The following is a 13,804-nucleotide window of genomic DNA, read 5'->3' as shown; positions in this document are numbered from 1 at the left end:
GACTTAAGAAAAGAGTGGGAGCCCTTACCACAGAGATAAAAAAGAACCAGAAATGAAAAATACAATAAATGAAATTAAAAATAGACTTGATGGAATAAATACTCAGGCTATATGAAGCAGGGGAACAAATTAGTGACATGGAACTCAGAATAATGGAAAGTAACCAAACTGAGCAAATAAGAGAAAAAAATATGCAAAGTGTGAAAAAATTTAGGGAATTTAGTGACACCATCAAGTGTAATAACATTCACATTATAGGGAACTTAGAAGAAGAGAAAAGGAGACAGAAAATTTATTTAAGGAGTTAATAGGTAAAAAGTACCTGATCTGGGAAAAGACACAGATATCTAGATCCACGAAGCACAGAGATCTCCCCAAAAATTCAACCCAAGGAGGTCCACAACCAAGACCTACAGTAATTAAAATGGCAAAAAGCAGAGATAAAGAAAAAAAAAACCTTTAAATCAGTAATTGTAAAGAAAGCAGGTTTTTTTTTTTTTTGTGCAAAAAAATAAGGATCTCAGTGGATTTTTCAGCAGAAATTTTGCAGACCAGAAGGGAATGGCATGATAAATTCAAAGTACTGAAAGGGAAAATCTCCAGCCAAGAATACTCTATCCAGCAAGGCTATCATTCAGAACAGAAAGACAGATAAAGGGTTTCTCAGACAAACAAACAAACAAAAAAACTAGAGTTCATGACCACTAAATCAGCCCTACAACTATTAAAGGGGATTCTGTGAGTGGAAAGGAAAGACCATAAGTGAGAATATGAAAAGTAAAAAACACAAAGCAGTAAAAATAAATATTTCAGTAAAAATCATTCAAGGGACTTAAAAATATAAGGATGTAAAATACCTAAAATTTGGTATATACCTAAAATTTGGTATATACCTATAATGCAGAGAGGAGAGGAAAGGCATAAAGAATGGGTTCACTTTTAAGCAACCATCAACTTCATATAGATTTCTGTATGCAGAAGATGTTTTATATAAACCTAATGGTAATTCAAAATCAGAAACCACTGATATGCAAAGAATAAAGAGAAAGAATCGATATCACTAAAACAAGCCAGTAAACTACGAAAGAGAGCAAGAAAGGATCAGAGAAAGACTACAAAAGCCACAAAACCAGTAAAAAAAAATAGCAACAAATACTTATTTATCAATAATTACTTTGTAAATGGAATAAATATTCCAATCAAAAGATATAGAGTGACAGAGTTGATTAAGAAAAAAAAAACAAAACAAAACAAGACCCTTCTGTATGCTGTCTACAAGAGACTCATTTCACAGACACATGCAGATTGAAAGTGAGGGATGGAGAAATATTTATCATGCAAATGGATGTCAAAAAAAAAGCTGAGGTATAATTACTTATATTGGACAAAATAGACTTTAAAACAAGGACTGTAACAAGAGACAAAGAAGGACACTATATAGTTATAATGGGGACAATCCAACAAGAAGATATAACTGTATTTATGCACCCAATATGATAGCACTGAAATACATAAAATAGTTAATAACAAACATAAAGGATCTAATTGGCAGTAATACAATTATAGTAGGGAATTTTTAACCCTGCACTTACATTGACGGACAGACCATCAAAAGAGAAAATTAATAGGAATCAGTGGCTTTGAATGCCATACTGGATCACATGGATTTAACAGATACGTTCAGAACATTCTACCCTAAAGCAGCAGAATACAGGTTCTTTTCAAGCGTGTATGGAACAATCTCCAGAATAGATCACATACTAGCTACAAAACAAGTCTCAACCAATTCAAAATGATCAAAGTCATACCAGGCATTTTTTCTGACCACAATTCTATGAAACCAGATATGAGCCAATAAGAAAAAAATCTGGTAAGATGACAAATACATGGAGGTTAAATAACATGCTACCAAACAACACATCAACCAAGAAATCAAAGACGACATAAAAAATAACATTGAAATAAATGAAAACAAAAGCAAAATCTTTGGGATGCAGTAAAAGCCATTCTAAGACGGAAGTTTATAGCAACACAGGTCTATCTCAAGAAGAAAAATCTCACCCAATGTAACCTTACACCTCAAGGAGCTAGAAAAAGAAGAACAAACCAAACCCCAAAACAGAAGAAGGAAGAAAATTGTAAAGATTAGAAAAGAAATAATATAGAAACTAAAAAACAATAGAACAGATCAATGAAATCAAAAGCTGCTTCTTTAAAGATCAACAAAACTGATAAACTTCTAGCAAGACACATCAAAAAAATAAATAAAGGGGGGACCCAAATAAATAATAAATGCAAATAATTATAAAAAATTATATACCAACAAACTAGAACAAATTGATAAATTCCTATAAACATGTAACATTACAAAAGTGAAACATGAACAAATAGAAAATTTGAACAGATTTTTTACCAGTAATAAAATTGCATCAGTAATCAAAAAATTCCTAACAAAAGTCCTGGAGCAGGTAGCTTCACAGGCAATTTTTACCAAACATCTAAAGAAGGGTTAATGCCCATTCTCAAAGTAAACTAAAAAATAAGAGGAAGGAAAACTTCCAAATTCATTCTGAGGCCAGCATTACCCTGATTCCAAAACCAGATGAAGATACCAGAAAAAGAACTACTGGCCAATATCTCTGATAAACATAGATGCAAAAACCCTAAACAAAATACTAGCAAACCGAATCCAACAATATATTTAAAACATTATTCACCACAATCAAGTGGGATTTATTCCCAGGATGCAAGGGTGGTTCAATAGTCACAAATCAATCAAAGTAATACAACACATTAACAAAAGCAAGTATAAAAAACCCATTTACACTTCAATAGATGAAGAAAAAGCATTTGACAAAGTAGGACATCCATTATGATGAAACCCTCAACAAAGTAGTATTAGAGAAAAAAATACCTCCTTTATATGAAAAACCCACAGCAAACACCATCCTCAGTGGTGAAAAACTAGAGTTTTTCTAGAACTCTGAAGGTCAGGAACAAGACAAGGATGTCTATTCTTCACCACTTTTATTCAACAGAGTAGTGTAAAGCTGTAGAAATCTGTCAGATCCTATACAGTAATAATAAGGCTGCTGAGAGGGAAATTAAGAACAAAAAATGTTATTTAAAATTGTACTCAAAAAACAATAAAATATCTAGGACTGAACTTAATCAAAGAGGTGAAAGACCCGTACTTTTAAAACTTTAAAAACTGATGACATAGAGAGATATTCAAGGTTACTGATCAGAAATGCAAATCATCAACTGATGAATGGATAAAGAAATTGTGGTTTATATACACAAGGGAGTACTACGTGGCAATGAGAAAGAATGAAATATGGCCCTTTGTAGCAACATGGATAGAACTGGAGAGTGTTATGCTAAGTGAAATAAGCCATACAGAGAAAGACAGATACCATATGGTTTCACTCTTAGGTGGATCCTGAGAAACTTAACAGAAACCCATGGGGGAGGGGAAGGAAAAAAAAAAGAGGTTAGAGTGGAAGAGAGCCAAAGCATAAGAGACTCTTAAAAACTGAGAACAAACTGTGGGTTGATGCGGGGTGGGAGGGATGGGAGGGTGGGTGATGGGTATTGAGGAGGGCACCTTTTGGGATGAGCACTGGGTGTTGTATGGAAACCAATTTGACAATAAACTTCATATATTGAAAAAAAAAAGAAGCACAAAAAAAAAGAAATGCAAATCAAAACTACAAGGGGGTATCCTCTGTCACCTGTTAGAATCACTAAAATCAAAAACACAAGAAATAACAAGTGTTGGTGAGGATGTGGAGAAAAAGGAACCCTCTTACATTGTTGGTGGGAATGCAAACTGGTCTAGACACTGTGAAAGACAGTATGGAGTTTCCTCCAAAGGTTAAAAATACAACTACCCCATCCAGTAATCACACTAGTAAGCATTTACCCAAAAAATACAGAAACACTGATTCAAAGGGATACTTGCACACCTATTTTATTGCAGCATTATTTGCAATAGCCAAATTATGGAAGCAGCCCAAGTGTCTTTTGGTAGATGAATGGATAAATTAGATTTAGTATATATACATACAATGGAATATCATTTGGCCATAAAAATAATGAAATCCTGCCATTTGCAGCAACATGGATTGAGCTAGAGCATTATGCTAAATTAAATAGGTCAGAAAAAGACAAATACCGTATGATCACACATATGGAATTTAAGAAACAAAATAGATGAGAAAAGAAAAAAAAAGAGAGAGACAGACAAACCAAGAAACAGACTTAACTGTAGAGAACAAACTGATGGTTACCACAGGGGAGGTGGGTGGGGAATGGGTAAAGTAGGTGATAGGTGATGGGGATTAAGAATATACTTTATAGGAATGATGTATAGAATTGTTGAATTACTGTACTATACACCTGAAACTAATCCAGCTCTGTATGTTAACTATACTGGAATTCAAATAAATAAATAAATAAATAAATAAATAAATAAATAAATAAATAAATAAAACTTTTTTAAAAAGTTTAAGAATAAAAACAAAATACAGTTTTGTAGCTACCCAAAGGTCATTCTTTCCTTTTTTTTTTTGTTTGTAATGGTATACTGAATTCTGTGTGGGTTAATGGGCTCTCCTCCATTGTTGCAGTCCCCAAGTCTCCCTTCATTAAAGAGGAGAAACATAACCCACATAGAGTTGTTAGTGGATCCCTTAATTCCCTAGGCGTTAAATCTTAAATAAAGAGATGTAAGGTGGGGGAAACAGCTGGAGTTCATGAATCTTGCAGCAGAGCCTTGAAAACCAAAACCAAAACCAAAATAAAAACGAGCAACGAAACAAAACTATCGATAAGTCTCTGTAACTAGAACTCTGAATCTTTTCCATTTCCTATTGTTTCTAGTTCTATAGCCTTTTTTTAATTCTATGAGTGAGTTGCTAATTTAGTAGACTATTTTATGATTAATTTATCCAAAGCAATTTTGGGTTACTTATGGAAAAACAACAAAAATTGTTAAAAGGGAAAAAATGGGAGGAACATGTTAAATTTAGTGTCTCTCAATTCAATATGATTGAAACATATCTTTGTTTCCCTTAATATTTTGTGAGTAAAACAGAGCATTTCTCTTTTTCTGTTTTGTTTTGTTTTTGGAGAGAGAGAATGCAAGCAGTGAATCAGGCACAGAGAGAGAATCTTAAACAGGCTCCACGGTCAAGTGGAGTTCAACATGGAGCTCAATCTCATGACCCCAGGATCATGACCTGAGCTGAAATAGAGTCAGATGCTCAACTGACTGAGCCACCTAGGCACCCCAAAGCATTTTTGTTTTTAAGTGAACTAACGAAGTTTGGTATGTTGGGAAGAAACAAGAGCTTTCAGCCATTCTCAAATAAGCAGGAGTTGGGTCAAAGACATTATAAGAATTCTTTCAGACAAAGATTATTTCTGCTGTTACTAAATTTTCATTTCTCTTATTTGTTGATAATGATGGAGATAAAGAATTTTCATGTATGTTTACCCATCATTCCTTACTTTGGAATACTTGCTTTGCTAGGCTTACCAGAAACAAAGCTAGAGATTTATACTAAATCCATGACCTTTCCTTAGTAATCTCCTTTGTAACTATCTTCCTTCACTTAGGCCCTCTAAGCTTACCTTTATACAGAGATACTTCATGTTCCCCTTAGTTCTCTGTACACACCTTACTTGTATAACATCATCTAATCTTTGATAGCTATGTATGACTTGGTGACCCCTAAGTCTATTTCTCCCTTAGATCACTTTCATGGCTCCAGACTTATTAAGCCACCTGCTTGTTAGACATCTTGCTTTAAAGGCAATATGACTAAAACTGAACTCATCATCTATCCCCACCATACGGCCTGACATCTATTCCGAACTTCACATTTCCTGAATCCAAGTTACTCAATCTTCTTTTTCACACCCCATCCCCAAAAATCACAGAGCATTATAGTCCTAATTTATGTTTCTATTGCCTGTGGTGATTCACTATTGTATGCAGAGTATATTGCCTGAAATATAATGACTCTTCAATGACTATCTCCTAAGTGTATTAAGGAATGTTCCAGATGACTATTTCAATTTCACTGGCCTACTTTGAACCAGCTATTAACCTTCTTCTTGACTGTTTTTAGTTTCGTACTTTTCTTGAAGGTTTTCCATACTTTTTTCCAGAGTGATTTTATGAAAACAAATAAAACTGATCACTCCCTTTTATAAGGCTTGCCAATTACCTGCCAAACGCCTTAGTTGGTCCTACCTGAACACTGTTTCCCTTTCTAATAATCTTGACCATCCTCCATTATGCCATCTGTACTTACTGAATTTAAGTTTCTTAAATACTTCGTAGGTTTGTTTGTTTTTTTTTTGCTTCAAAAGTTATTGAAGATGATTTTTCCCTGGTAACACAACTGTATTTCCTGGAAAACCCTTATCATAATTCAGATATCAGATTAAGTATCATTATTTTCCAATCAACCATCTTAGATTTCATTAATTTAGTGAAGTATCTTCATTTTGTTCTCCTATAGCCTTTTGTATTTCCTTGTGCTTAAATTAAATACCATTTCTAATTAACAGTAAGCTCCATGAGGGCAGGGGCCCATCTTATTCACAGACACATGATGAGACTCTAATACAATGTCTGATGCAAGGCATTGCAATGCAGAGCATTAACCTTTGTTGTTAAATAAATTATTCAAAATTATTTTAAATGTGTCTGTGATTGACAAAATTGAAAATTTAGATCATTTAAGATCTTTTACATTCTTCAATTTCATATGGTCAAAGTTGTGATTAGACCACTTTTCCTATTTTAATGGTGAAGTTTTACTCAGAAATTTGGATAGTAAGAAAATTACAAGAGCCATAAGAACAATGCACTTTTTAAAATCAAATATATTTCACCGTGCCTAGGGTTATGACAAGTGTTAAATAGGAGAACAAATACACAAACGAATTGATGTGGTACAACTCATTCCAGTAACAAAATGAATAGATGTTTAGTCCAAACACAGAAACATTCTTAATATTTTCCCAGTGGTACTGAGATCAAGTGCAAAAAGAACTTTGTGAAAGTGGCACAAGAGGAAAGGGCTAAACATTTAATTTCAGTGAACAAAGGAGTCAATAACTCAAAATCTTTTGATAGTTAAAACCCTCCAAATAAATAATCCAAAGTTCTACATATAGAACTTTAGTGCATTTGGTGATTCTTTTAAAAATCTGAAAATAACACAACTCTGGATACCACTGTCTTGCAAAAAATCTGTAACCCTCTTTTTTAAAAACCAAAATGTTCAGAGTTTGATCTGTGCAACACAGTCAAATGAACCAGTTTCCTATTAAATTACTGTGAATTTTTTTAAAAAAGATCTATAATATAAAGAAAGGACTCTTTCAGTATTAACACAAAATGAATTATTTCAATTTATTTTCAAGTATTCTTATTCTGGGGAGTAATACTGAGTTCACTTTGAACAATTCTGACGTGATGAAAATAAAGCAAAACCATAGTAAATAAAATACAAAGGTCCCTTGTTAATTTCCTTATTAGAGTTGTGGATGAAGGAATTGTTAAATCATAGAAATTCATAAATGTTTCTTTCCTTTTTTTTTTTTTTTTTTTTTTTTTTGCTTTGAGCTATTTGACCTCATCTCCTCATCTCCAGTGGAAATTATCTCCATTCTACCTCAATCATCCACTATTGTATTTATACCCTTTATGTTGACATCATTATTAAAAGAACACCTTCAATATTCCAATTTCAAGCCCTTGCCTTCTTTTCTTCCCCCTCTTCCTCCTCCTCTCATTCCAGCTGGATTAAATCACTCATTTTTTTCATGATCAAGCTTCCAAGTTAACTTCCAAGTCAAATTGTACATTTCATTATTAAAATCCTTTACTTGCAAAAATCCTTCTGTTGACATCTTCCCTCCTTTATGTTCACCGGTTGAACTGCAAATCTAAGTAATCTAACACTTTTCTTATATTATACCTGCATGTAGGAAGCTAAATTTTGCTATAGATCATTATGCAGACGTATTAAGTGGACTTTCAGTTCATAACCACAAGTCTCAAATTGGTACTCAACACTATCTAGACAATTTTGTTATATTTCCATAATAAGTGAGAATTCTCACGGACAACCTTTTATGCTACAACACAGCATTTGGCTCTTTTTCTTACCTTTTCCCAGAATAATATAAAAGTAATCTATAGTTGTTATCTCCTTATCTGCATTTTCTTTCAAATCCTTTTTGATCAGGCTTTTGTCTTCTCTACTTTGCTGAAATTGCTCTCATTAAATTCACTAATGATTTCCATGCTTCTCAGCAGACTTGAACACAACTGGCAACTATATAATTCCTGCATTTTTTCTTTCTTTTTTTGTTTTGTGCAACTACACTTTCTTGACTTTTTCTCCTTACCTTTTTGGATTGTTCCCTTTGTCTACCCAATCTTTGAAAATTGAAGTGCCTTAGAACTTGGTTTTAAGCTCTATTCTATTATTTCTCTAAAAAGTCTTCCTCTATAATCTCAGCCAGTTGCATTGCTTGAAATACCAGGAATTGGGCAGTAAGTTCCAAACATACCTCCTCCTATCTAACTATTCCCCTAAGCTCCAAATTCATAAACCCAACTGTTACTTAAATGACTAATAGGCATCTCAAATTAACCATGTCTAAAGTATAACTTTTTGATTTGTGTCTCTCTTCCAATGACATGATTTTTCATCAATCTTCCCTATCTCACTAAAGAATATTATCTTCCAGGGGCGCCTGGGTGGCGCAGTCGGTTGAGCGTCCGACTTCAGCCAGGTCACGATCTCGCGGTCCGTGAGTTCGAGCCCCGCGTCAGGCTCTGGGCTGATGGCTCAGAGCCTGGAGCCTGCTTCCGGTTCTGGGTCTCCCTCTCTCTCTGCCCCTCCCCCATTCATGCTCTGTCTCTGTCTGTCTCAAAAATAAATAAACGTTAAAAAAAAAAATTAAAAAAAAAAAAAAGAATATTATCTTCCACTCAGTTCCTCGAACCAAGAGGACCGTTGTCATTCTTAGTAACTTTATTTCCCTTACCACCACTCCCCTCAACACACACACACACACACACACACACACCCCACTATTAAATCATGTCACATTATCTCTAACACACACACCAAATTTGATTACTTTTTTAATTCTTTGTTGCCATCACCCTCATCTAAGACATCATCATTACTCACTGGGCCATAGCAATGGCATCTTAACTGAGTTTCTCACTTTGTAAACTTGGTTAGATAAAATTTATTCATTTAGAGCAACCAAATTAATCTTTTACAATGAAGAGAAAAATTAGATAATTTCAGCCCTTGCTGAAAACTTTTGAATAGTCTTTCTGGGCACTTAGAAAATCCAGATTATTACCATGGTTTATATGTCATTTTTCTTTAGGATCTCGCCCCTGCCAAACTCAGTCACCTGATTGCTCAACCCTCTCCTCTTTGTTTTAGGTATGTTGGTGTCTCATTGGTCTCTAAGTCAGTACTCTTGTCCCAGCATCATACCTTTGCATTTGCCATGCCTTTTGCCTAGAATATACTTTCTTTTGTCTGTTCCTTGTCATTCATGTCACAGAAAGAAAACTATAAACAATGTGGCCTTCTCACGTCCTGTTTTATTGCACGAATTTAGTTTATTCACAGTACTTTTCAAAATCTAAAATCATCTTTTGTGTATTTATTCATTTGACATCTTGTTTCCTTCTTCCCCACCACTTCTCCCAAGATATAAATATCTTAAGGGCAAGGACCTTGCCTGTTTTCTAATCCTATTTTGAGTGCTACCAACAGTAATAAAAATGAGTATAAAATTGGTATAAAATATGCAAAATTATGGACAAAAGACTTCTTACTAGGATGTCCTTCTCAATAACTAAGTATTTGACAATTTAGTTTTGAGCTACTAGAATTAGCCATTTCAAAGTGATATTTTGTAAATGGGATGTTCTGTTTACTCCAAAGGATAATATTCTCAGAATGTATGGTACTCATGTAAAAATATCTTTGAGAAATTTCATACACACAGGTATACGCATTTATATTATATAACTCTTCTTGATATAATTGTTTCAAAATTTCTTAATTTTAATGATACATCACAGGCATTTATCCCTTTATGATAACGTTCCATAGCATTTCAATTAATTTCCTTTGCTACCAGTAATAGATAAAGTGAATGACTTAAAAACAGACTTTTGAGATAAGCGCAAACATATACTTATGTTCTACTCTTATTGTAGCCATACCCACTTGGAGAAACAATTTAGAGAAAAACAAGAAGGAAAATTTTGCTTTTCTGCTTTTGTTGAAGTATCTTTAGAAATGCACTGTTGAAGGAAAGTAAAGCTTAGGGAAGGGAATCAAGAGTTACCAATCATGAAACATAATCACATGTAAATTTTGAAAATTTCTTAATGGCAAAGTTCCACATATTAAGTTACACTGGCACTTAAGTATTAAAGATTAAAGATAACATCTAACATTCAAAGTATATTGCAGTAAAGAAATTATTTTTAAAATAGTTTTTATTCCTTTTTAGCATAGATTATACTTACTCATGAAAGTCTTCCATTTAAAATTCTAAATGTCATATCATCCCTTTCTAGAAGTCGAAAATGCTCAGCTCCTTATAGGACCTATAGGAGGTGCCAGGAGGATATATTGAAATTCAAAACTATGGGAAGTTTTTTCTAGAAATGAGTTAAGGCATATTTGAGATATAAAATTTTTAATTTTCTGAGTTTTAAAAATTGATTTATCGAGTCCTGTTTTTTAAAAACGATAGTAAATATACCTTTAAAATGGTTTTTTTTTTGCACCTGCTTTATTTTTATTCTTCAGGACAATGGAGATAAAAATATTATCGTCGTCCAAAGAGACTTGAGCATGTTAGCCTAGCAAATAAATCTTGGAAACTTAGAATATTTTAAGAAAATACTTCATTTTGTAAAAGACACTTGGACAGCTTCCTTACTAATATTTGTCTAGGAATGCATTCAGCTCTTCCTCTGTCAAGAATTAGTTTATACCTATCATTTGGTTCCTCTATTTATTAAATTAATTTTGTTCTATATTATACATTTTAAGCTAGACACTGATATAGGCACTGGGGATAAACACACACAAATAAAAATACTGTTCTACTGGAGAAGTAGTTTAAATCTAGTAGTTTAAAATATAGTGGAGAGTTACAAATGTACCAAACGGACAATACTATCATTGCTACAATGTATGTGCACGTGTATGTGCATGTGTATGTGCATGTGTGCATATATAGAATATGTAGATTATATTTATTATATATAAATACACAATGTAGTAGGAGCACAAGATTGGATCTCCTAATCTTCTCAGTTAGGGTAGTGTCCCAGAACCTGCTCACACCTGTGTATCCCAGTCCACCATCCCTCATCCCAACAATGAGTTGTCTGCTCCAGTACGAGCTTATTGAAAAGGACTGGAGATGGCTTAAAGCAAAAACTGGGTAGCAAAGACATGCAGGAAAGCTAAAGAACAAAACTGCAAGAGCTACAGATGAAAGCAAGTTGAGATTTCCATTGTCCACACCAGCGAAAAAACAATTATGCAGTATGTAAGAGTTTAAAGAATGGAATCAGGATGGTGGTCAAATGAACATAGATGAAGTGGTGTAAGGTGACAGGTTTAGAGCACAGTCACAGCAGCTGGGAAACCACCATACTGGTTGGCAATTTACTGCTTGATCCTATCTACCTTGTATCTTTCATCCATCTGAGAACTAGCTCTGAAACAATGTGGTCAGGTTTCTTTTGATCACTTCAAACAACTGGGAAATGATAATATAGAAAGAATCAAACGTCTTCCTTGCAAAGAGTTATAGTTATAAATAAGTAAAATTTGAAATCAAGGGCAGTATATACCACAGTAATCAAGTTCCAGAGATGTTGACTTTGATCTCTGTTCACTGTTAGATCTTGTTAAATACCTGGTAAATTCCCTGACCTTAGCCAGACTATGTTCTGCCCATCAACCTTGTACATATTTCCACTCTGTTTAATTTTGCTGTCTATATTCTAGAGGATACTCAGAACCCGAACCTCATCTGAATGTTGTTATTGGTTGGTGCCTTCAAAAACAGCAATCTCCTTCCTTCTCCATACCCCAAAGAAAATGGACTTCTACCACTTATATAACCCTGGCCTATGCCTACTTTGCTTGCTTACTCATTCTTGTATCTATCTGGAGCCAATTATTAATGTTTCTTTGGACTCCCACTCTGTTTTACATTTCTTCTCATCCTGGATATTCACAGTGAGCAAAAATTTCTAATGTCAAATGACAGCTATTAACCAGCTGCTTGATTTTATATATATGTATATATACACCTACACACATGCATACCCATACACGCATATATATATATAACCAAATATAGTGGCTGCCTCCCCTTGTTTAGCTGACAGTACTATTTTTCTTTTATTCTTCTGTAAAATAGTGCCTATATTACTTATCTGTACCAGGTACTACTGTTAACTCACTGAATTCCTATAACAACCTTACTGAGTTAGCTAATATTATTTCTATTTCATACATAGAAAAAAACCCTCAAAGTACTAGTAGGTTAAATGGCTTGAGAAGCTTCCAAAACTGCTAGGTAAGAGAGCTATGATTCACATCTAGGCAGTCTGGCTGCATGTTCAAAATTTTAAGGGTGACTCCATCAGATAGGAGTTTTAGAAAATCCTTATGAAAGCACTAAAAAAAGGACTGGTTTTTGGGGAGAGGGGGCTATGATAGGGAAGAATGAAAGTAGAGATAACAGTGAGTCTACTTAAATCAACGCAAAATTTTGAACTTAAGCAGTGTCATTGGAGATGAGAGGAGAAAGCACTGAGATGAAATCAATAGGACACAATGACTGACTAGTAATATGGTCTTGACTTGTCCTGACATTCTTGATGGCACAAGAATAATAATAAAAAAAACCCAATGATTGACAAAATTTCTATCATGTCAAGGAATAATACTTTACTTAGTTTTGAACACTATTAACAATTCCATTTCTCATGTCCTTTAAGAATATGTTGAAACTTTTCCCCCCAAGGCTTCATTTCTCGTAATCTGATTAAACCCTTCAAAATCCATTTCTAAAATAGTTTTCACATTCCAGCTTTATGCTGAAGAGGACTAAAAAGAAACACATGAGCAATAAATGACATGGCATTTGGGACTTGTCACTATGAATACATACTAGATACTATTTGCATACAAGAGTTTAAATTTAATAAATGTGTCATTTTCAAATATGTTTGCTTGTGGAAGACATATTATAGGTTCTATTATTTAATGTAAAATTATGACAAGGTAATAAATTAGTCATGATTTTGTATTCTATTACATGACAACATCATTCTTGTCTTATTTCTGTTAGGCATTTTGAAAAGACTTCTCCCTGTTTCCATATATGACACCTTTATAAGCTAATAGTAGCTAAAGAGTATCAGGGAAATACTTGATTTTTAGTGGAACTATACTCAGATATATGGAATAAAAAATGAGAAAAGTATGCCTACCTCACAACAATTACAGCACTTTCATTATTTCTATGAAACTGCTTAATGTATTTTTTTTTTTTTTTTAGTTCTTAAACTATATTTCCCAGCAGCTGTCATTGATGTTTCAATGGAAGGGAGCATGGATTCTCTTTTAACAATCCTCATATTATTCTAAGATGCAAATTCTTTTTAAAATAAGTTTTGTCTTATTTTAGAGCAAAACAGAAT

Source organism: Lynx rufus, unplaced genomic scaffold, assembly GCF_022079265.1.
Source record: "Lynx rufus isolate CCGP_SWC_20201006 ecotype Redwood Valley unplaced genomic scaffold, mLynRuf1.p SCAF_4, whole genome shotgun sequence".
NCBI classification, from domain to species: domain Eukaryota; kingdom Metazoa; phylum Chordata; class Mammalia; order Carnivora; family Felidae; genus Lynx; species Lynx rufus.
This window is presented reverse-complemented; position numbering follows the sequence as displayed.